The sequence below is a fragment of the Sminthopsis crassicaudata genome, chromosome 6 (genome assembly GCF_048593235.1).
Source record: "Sminthopsis crassicaudata isolate SCR6 chromosome 6, ASM4859323v1, whole genome shotgun sequence".
NCBI classification, from domain to species: domain Eukaryota; kingdom Metazoa; phylum Chordata; class Mammalia; order Dasyuromorphia; family Dasyuridae; genus Sminthopsis; species Sminthopsis crassicaudata.
In genome coordinates, this window is record NC_133622.1 from 125,850,088 (window position 1) to 125,857,753 (window position 7,666).

Genomic DNA, 7,666 nt, shown 5'->3' on the forward strand with positions numbered 1-7,666 from the left:
AATTACTCATTGGAAAAAGGAAATGATGTTTTCATAGCTCCCTGGAGGGTTAGACTAACATAGTAAAGGGCTGTATATACACATTGAATTTATCCAAAAGTTTTGGTTTTGTATCAAAAATAGGATTTCATTAATAACCATATTTTGTTATTCAGCCATTTTGGTTGTGTCCAACTCTTTGTAACCCCATTTGGGGCTTTCTTGGCAAAAATTCCAAAGTGGTGTGTCATGTCTTTTCCAACTGATTTACGGACAAGGAAATTAAGGCAAAGAGAACTAAGTGACTTGCTCAGGGTCACACAAGCTAATGTGACACCAGATTTTAACTCAGGAAGATGAAGCTTCCTGACTTTAGTCTTGGTATTTTATCTACTGGGCCACCTAACTGTTCTCAGTAGCTAACATTAATTTAGAGTTTTAAGATTTACAAAGTGCTTTACAAATTGCATCTCATTTTTATCCTCGTAACAACCCTAGGAGACAAATGTTATTATTATTCCCATTTTATAGATGATAAAACTAAAACAAATAGAGGTGAAGTTCCTTTCCCAGCCTCAACACAATTAGCAAGTATTTGAAATCCTATTTGAACTCAACTCTTCCTGTTTCTAAGCCTTGTCTCCATTCAATGTATATTGAATCTAGTTTTGAGCTGTCTTAAAGAAGAAGCTTACTCTACAAGTTATGCAGCTGGGGATTAATTGATAAGCAGTGATCTCTGTTCTCCCAACTTGTTTTGTTGACTAAGTTTTCTATGGCTTAATTTCCAGACTATTAATATTACTTATTGTTTTTGTTTCTTTGCAGTGATGAATCTAACCTTACAAGCATGAAGTTATATGTATAATGTTCTATATTTTGTATTTATGATGGAAAAATGAAATATAGATTTTACAAGTCTGAGATATGTTTACAGCGTCTACCTGTTTGACTTGGTCCATGTGTACATTTTTCCTTCACTTACATTTGAAGTTAGGCAATACAGGAAACCATATGGGAAAAAACATGAAAACACAGATTGAGAGCTCTCTGGTATGTAGCAATGTGGAAATAGCAGGAATAGAGAGTGAGCCTACCATGATTTTTCCCTTCTACTGGACAGCCATTGACACCATTTTCAGTTAACTAATAGTTTACATTAAATTGTGACCAAATATGGATTAAAAGCTATGAAATGTATGGTACTGACTAACTTGGCCACCACTGTTGACCTACACTCCCCACCCCCAACTTACTTGTTTGATGCTAACTCATTGCTTGCTGACATCTTTGATCCCACTCACTGAAATTTTTTCCTGCTTTTATCATTCACAAGGGGGTTACAATGTTAATGTGAATTAGAAATATGAATTACAGATTATGTTCAAAACAATGTAATTTGGTATTTTTGCTTTTATATGCTATAATGATTCAACCTACAAAGTGGCGATTCCAATAACTCAGTAAAGTGTGGTTTCATATATAAGTATTTGAGGAGTTAATTTTTATTATAGACTCATTATGGAAGCTGAATGGGACTGATTGGATGAAGTATTTCTCAGTATTGAGTCACATGACCTTTGCGCTTTTAAGCAGGAGATATTAGAAAAGTTACCACAGGGATGACTGAATGCCTGTAAGTCAGAATCTCCCCATCCTTGTTTCCAGAACTGGGACCTTGGGAGGTCATTTGATCTCTGGAGGGATAAACCTGGAGATATAGGAAGTTGCAGGAAGTGACATGACCTATGGAGGCAGCCAGCATTGGTGACTATTGATCAAGGATAGTTATGTCCTTTTAGTCTGTCCAATGAGAAGGCTCAAGTCTTTTGCTTTTAAACCCTGGACAATCCAGAAGCTGGCCAGGTTCCAGGAGCACATGGCAGGAGTTGGGATGTCTCCCAGGTGGGTCTGGGCTTCTCCCTGCAGGGATTAAATAAATGCTCTCTCTTTGTACCTGATGATGTCTCTGATTAGTTAACTGGGAAGGGGGTCTTGCACCCCACCTCTCCCACACAGTTTATGAGGGCTCTGCCTGGGATCTGGCTTCGGGAGATGGCTGGTAGGCCCCTGACTCAAGTTAGGCACCATGTTGAGTTCTCCAACCGACCTTGAGATCAGATTCTCAGCCTCCCTCTCTGTGAAGAATGGGCCTAGGAGAAACGAGATACTCAGATACAAGGTATATGAAGGCATATAAGTCTTCGAAAATGAAACCTGGGGGAGAGAGAGCCAGGTAACTTATGCATGAGTGATCCTAGAAACACTATATATTAATGTGCCCTTGAACTATCTTTTGGGCCCTGGGATCATCAAGCCTTGGGTGATCCAGATTAAGGAGTTCTATTAACAGCACAAGATGGAGGCACTCTATAGTTGGCTGTGAAGGTAGGCAATTCCTTCTGACCCTGGTCTGCCATTTGCTGGAGACCAGAGGTAAGATCTGGATGCTCTGAGAGGGGGTTAGTCCAATTCAAATCTTCAAAGCAAAAAAGAAAAAAAATGCACTTGGCTATTTCTGTTGTATGTGGGAAAGTGGGGAAGGGATGATCTCTTCCATGTGTTGAGACAGAGAGAGAGAGAGAGAGAGAGAGAGAGAGAGAGAGAGAGAGAGAGAGAGAGAGAGAGAGAGAGAGAGAGAGAGAGAGAGAGAGAGAGAGAGAGAGAGAAGGGTCTGACTTTTCTAAAGGCTCCAACTCTGGCTAAAGTTGGAGTTTAGGAAAAGAAAGAAACTAAAGAAACTATGCTGTTTAATGAAATTCATTATTTGAAATATGCAGTTGCATATTATTAGGGATTCAAAGCTGCATTTGATTGGATTTTAAGTTAAAATATAGGTTATTAAAACAAAATGCCAGTAGCTTACCTTGTGTTTGTATCTCCCTACTTAGATGGTATGTTGCTTTCTAGAAGTATTGGGTAGTTTGTAAACTATGAGTTATGCCTTAAATATTTGTCTCTGTTGAGTATATGTATAAGTTTTATGAAATTTGGTTCAAAGTTTGTAAAGGGCTAGAACTGAGCAGATGCACTTAATCTAGTACTTAAGGTTAATTACCCATTGGACAATTCTCTATTAACATATGCTTGGAGAATGACCCTCCCCAACTATTCTGTGCTGGCTCGGTGGATGTGGACAAAAGAAGAAAAAGAAAGAGATGAGAGGGTGGAGTAGGACAGGCAGGATCATTCTTTTGGTGATGGAGAGAGAGAGAGGAAGGAGGTGTGGAGATTGCAAGATCTAATCCCCTGATGGTGACCCCAAAAGACCAAGAATAAAGACTTTTGTTTATCAGGACTCCGGCTGATCCTAAGATATCCAGGGTCACAACAAGTTATTTGAGAATCTTGAAGTTTAAGGTTTAAAAAAAAAAAAGTGATTTAAAGACAAGAGACAAGAGAGCTTGATTTGCAAAAGCAATTAATAGTTTAAATGGAGCATCAAGTCAGAAGAATTATTGGTTTTGGTGTGTTTAAAGTATGTTGGAGAAGGTTTGAGTAAGGAGGCATTGGGAGGAGAGAGACAGAAATGGTACAGGAAGAGAATGGTTGAGAGAAGAAGGAAGAGAGAGGAAAATGGCTTTCCAGAAATAGGGAACGAAAAGGCACAAACCCCCAATGAATTTGCCATTTGTCATGAGAAAGGAGATACTCCATGAGGTTGGGGCCTATCTTTAGCTGGCATATTGGATCCTGGGGAAAATGATACCCTAAAAAGGTTACCTGTGAGAAGTTGGGGTGAAAAGTATGGTGGAATGTGGGAAGGGCAACCATGTGAAAAGAGGCTTTGTCTGGTGATTTAATCCCCCTTTCCCCCCATTAAGTATGGTGGCTTTTTTTTTTTTTTTAACTGCAAATCCTTGCTGGTTCAAACATTAATTGCTTCTGCTGTTTAAAGGAACAAGGAACAGCCTATATTTACAAGGTCTATAGCTGCTGTAAGAAGTTTGTTGGAACAGTAAGTTTTCTGAAAGCAATTTATTTCTACTAAGATATCCCAATTGTCTTCAGCAAATTATTTAATGTTTATTTAAGTGCATTCTTGTTTAAGGAATATTATTTTTAAAAACCACCTAGAGCAAGATTTTAAACTGATCTTATAATTTGATAGGGTTACTTCCAAAAGTTTAATTTTTTTTTTTAGGATGAAGAGAGTATTGATTTAATTTAATTTAATTTTTTATTAATTTTATAATTATAAATTTTTTGACAATATATATGCATGAGTAATTTTTTTATAACATTATCCCTTGTATTCATTTCCAGATTTTCCCCTCCCTCCCTCTACTCCCTGCCCTTGATGACAGGCAATCTCATACATTTTACATGTGTTACAGTATAACCTAGATATCATATATGTGTGTAAATCCAATTTTCTTGTTGCACATTAAGTATTAGATTCCGAAGGTATAAGTAACCTGGGTAGATAGACAGTAGTGCTAACAATTTACATTCAATTGCCAGTGTTCATTCTCTGGGTGTAGTTGTTTCTGTCCATCATTGATCCAGCTGGAAGTGAGTTGGATCTTCTTTATGTTGAAGATATCCACTTCCATCAGAATATATCTTCATACAGTATTGTTGTTGAAGTGTATAGTGATCTTCTGGTTCTGCTCATTTCACTCAGCATCAGTTCATGCAAGTCTCTCCAAGCCTCTCTGTATTCATCCTGCTGGTCATTTCTTACAGAGCAATAATATTCCATAACCTTCATATACCATAATTTACCCAACCATTCTCCAATTGATGGACATCCATTCAACTTCCAGTTTTTAGCCACTACAAAAAGAGCTGCTACAAACATTTTGGCACATACAGGTCCCTTTCCCTTCTTTAGTATTTCCTTGGGATATAAGCCCAGGAGTAGTATGGCTGGGTCAAAGGGTATGCATAGTTTGATAACTTTTTGGGCATAATTCCAAATTGCTCTCCAGAATGGCTGGATTCTTTCACAACTCCACCAACAATGTATCAGTGTCCCAGTTTTCCCACATCCCCTCCAACATTCAACATTATTTGTTCCTGTCATCTTAGCCAATCTGACAGGTGTGTAGTGATATCTCAGAGTTGTCTTAATTTGCATTTCTCTGATCAGTAGTGATTTGGAACACTCTTTCATATGAGTGGATATAGTTTCAATTTCATCATCTGAAAATTGTCTGTTCATATCCTTTGACCATTTATCAATTGGACAACGGTTTGATTTCTTACAAATTAGGATCAATTCTCTATATATTTTGGAAATGAGGTCTTTATCAGAACCTTTAACTGTAAAAATATTTTCCCAATTTGTTACTTCCCTTCTAATCTTGTTTGCATTAGTATTGTTTGTACAGAAACTTTTTAGTTTGATATAATCAAAATCTTCTATTTTGTGATCAATAATGATCTCTAGTTCTTCTCTAGTCATAAATTCTTCCTCCACAGGTCTGAGAGGTAGACTATTTTCTGTTTCTCTAATCTATTTATTATCTCATTCTTTATGCCTAAATCATGGACCCATTTTGATCTTATCTTGGTATATGGTGTTAAGTATGGATCCATATCTAATTTCTGCCATACTAATTTCCAGTTTTCCCAACAGTTTTTTTCAAATAATGAATTTTTATCCCTAATGTTGGTATCTTTGGGTTTATCAAACACTAGATTGCTATAGTTGTACCCTTTTTTGTCCTTTGTACCTAATCTGTTCCACTGATCGACTGCTCTATTTCTTAGCCAATACCAAATGGTTTTGGTGACTGCTGCTATATAATATAGCTTTAGATCAGGTACAGCTAGACCACCTTCATCTGACTTTTTTTTCATTAATTCCCTTGAAATTCTCGACCTTTTATTCTTCCATATGAACTTTGTTGTTATTTTTTCTAGGTCACTAAAATAGTTTCTTGGGAGTCTGATTGGTATAGCACTAAATAAATATATTAGTTTAGGGAGTATTGTCATCTTTATTATATTCGCTTGGCCTATCCAAGAGCACTGGATGTCTTTCCAATTATTTGAATCAGACTTTATTTTTGTGGCAAGTGCCTTGTAATTTTGTTCATATAATTCCTGACTTTTCTTTGGTAGATGGATTCCTAAATATTTTATGCTCTCGACATTTGTTTGGAATGGAATTTCTCTTTGTATCTCTTGCTGTTGCAATTTATTGGTGATGTATAAAAATGCTGAGGATTTATGTGGATTTATTTTGTACCCAGCAACTTTGCTAAAGTTGTGAATTATTTCTAATAATTTTTTATTAGAATCTCTGGGGTTTTTTAAGTATACCATCATATCATCTGTAAAGAGTGGAGAGTATTAATTTTAAATCTGAAAGTTTCTTCTATGTGGAAACAGGATGAACAATATGCAATTTAGAATTTTTTCTCTGTATTACATATTTTAAAAACAAAATGATCTATGTAATGTTGAACTTAAAGCCATCTACTTTGACTGATGTGGGTTGAGGTCCCTTTAAGCTAGGAACTTTGATTCACAAATCCTCTCATCAAAAGTACCCTTTTGAATTCCAATGATATCAGGCTTTCCCAGCCCCCCACCAGATCTGAGCTAACTTGGGCTTCCCAGCCTCCACTCTAATGATCTGCTCAGGTTTCCCCATTCCCCACAACTCCATTATAAAAAGGGGAACCCTGGACCTCATTCTTTGCAGGAGCCCCAAACATGGCATCCTTCCGGCCATGTAAGGGTTCCTATCCACCCGTGACCAGCTCTGGCCCTGGCATATTTCTACCTTTACCCTTACTTCCAAACCCCTACAATAAACTTTTTTATCAATCTAGGTTTTTGGGCCTGTAAATTCCTTTACAGGGGACTGCGCCATCACTGGACTGCATTTAACTATGTATTCTTGTAATGAACCAAAAGGGATTACCCCTTACCTAATTCTCATCAAGATTATGAAGGATAAACTGTGTAAGCTTTGAACTTACTAGGATGAATCTCTTACTGTGATACTTGAGAGCTAGATTCAGCTGAAGCTTTGATTAATGATAATTGCTATAGGAGATAAAATCTTTTGAGACTGCAGTTGATATTTATTTGGAGTTTTAAATTCAGGTATGACTCTGGATAGATCATCAAACTGTCTATGTGTTGATGGAAGGTGGGGCTAGGTCTTTGGGTTCTCTGAAACCCCAAACCTCCTGACTTACTTATCAAAGATCTAAACTGACTTCAAATGCATTTTTCATGTTTTGCATGAGGCTATATAGAAGAGAATTTTTGCCACCCAAACAATTCCCCATTAAGTATGCAGAGATAATTATTACTGCCAGCTATCCATGACCCAGAGAATTTTCTGTTTCTTATGAAGGGGAATTCATTCCAGGTGAAGGGAAGCAGGCTTACAGATCAGCTGCCCATGTTCTGATTGTTTGCCCCTGATCATGGCAACTTTAATTCCCTGACTCCTGCATTCCCTCATAGCTCCCAGGGAAGTAAATTCTGAAAAGGGTCTGCACATGTGCACCTTGCAAAACAACTGCTTTGTTTTGTTAACACCTGTATTAATTGGATAAAAACCTTCCTTTATAAGGCTCTAGTGTTTTTGTGGGAGAGATCACACTCACTGAAGGGCCCACCTTAGTCCTTTGAGGAAACAAAAGCAAAAATTTGGGGAAAATATTCTTTGATATCTATGCTAGGAAAGCTGTTAGAATGAGAGGCATTTTGATAGCTT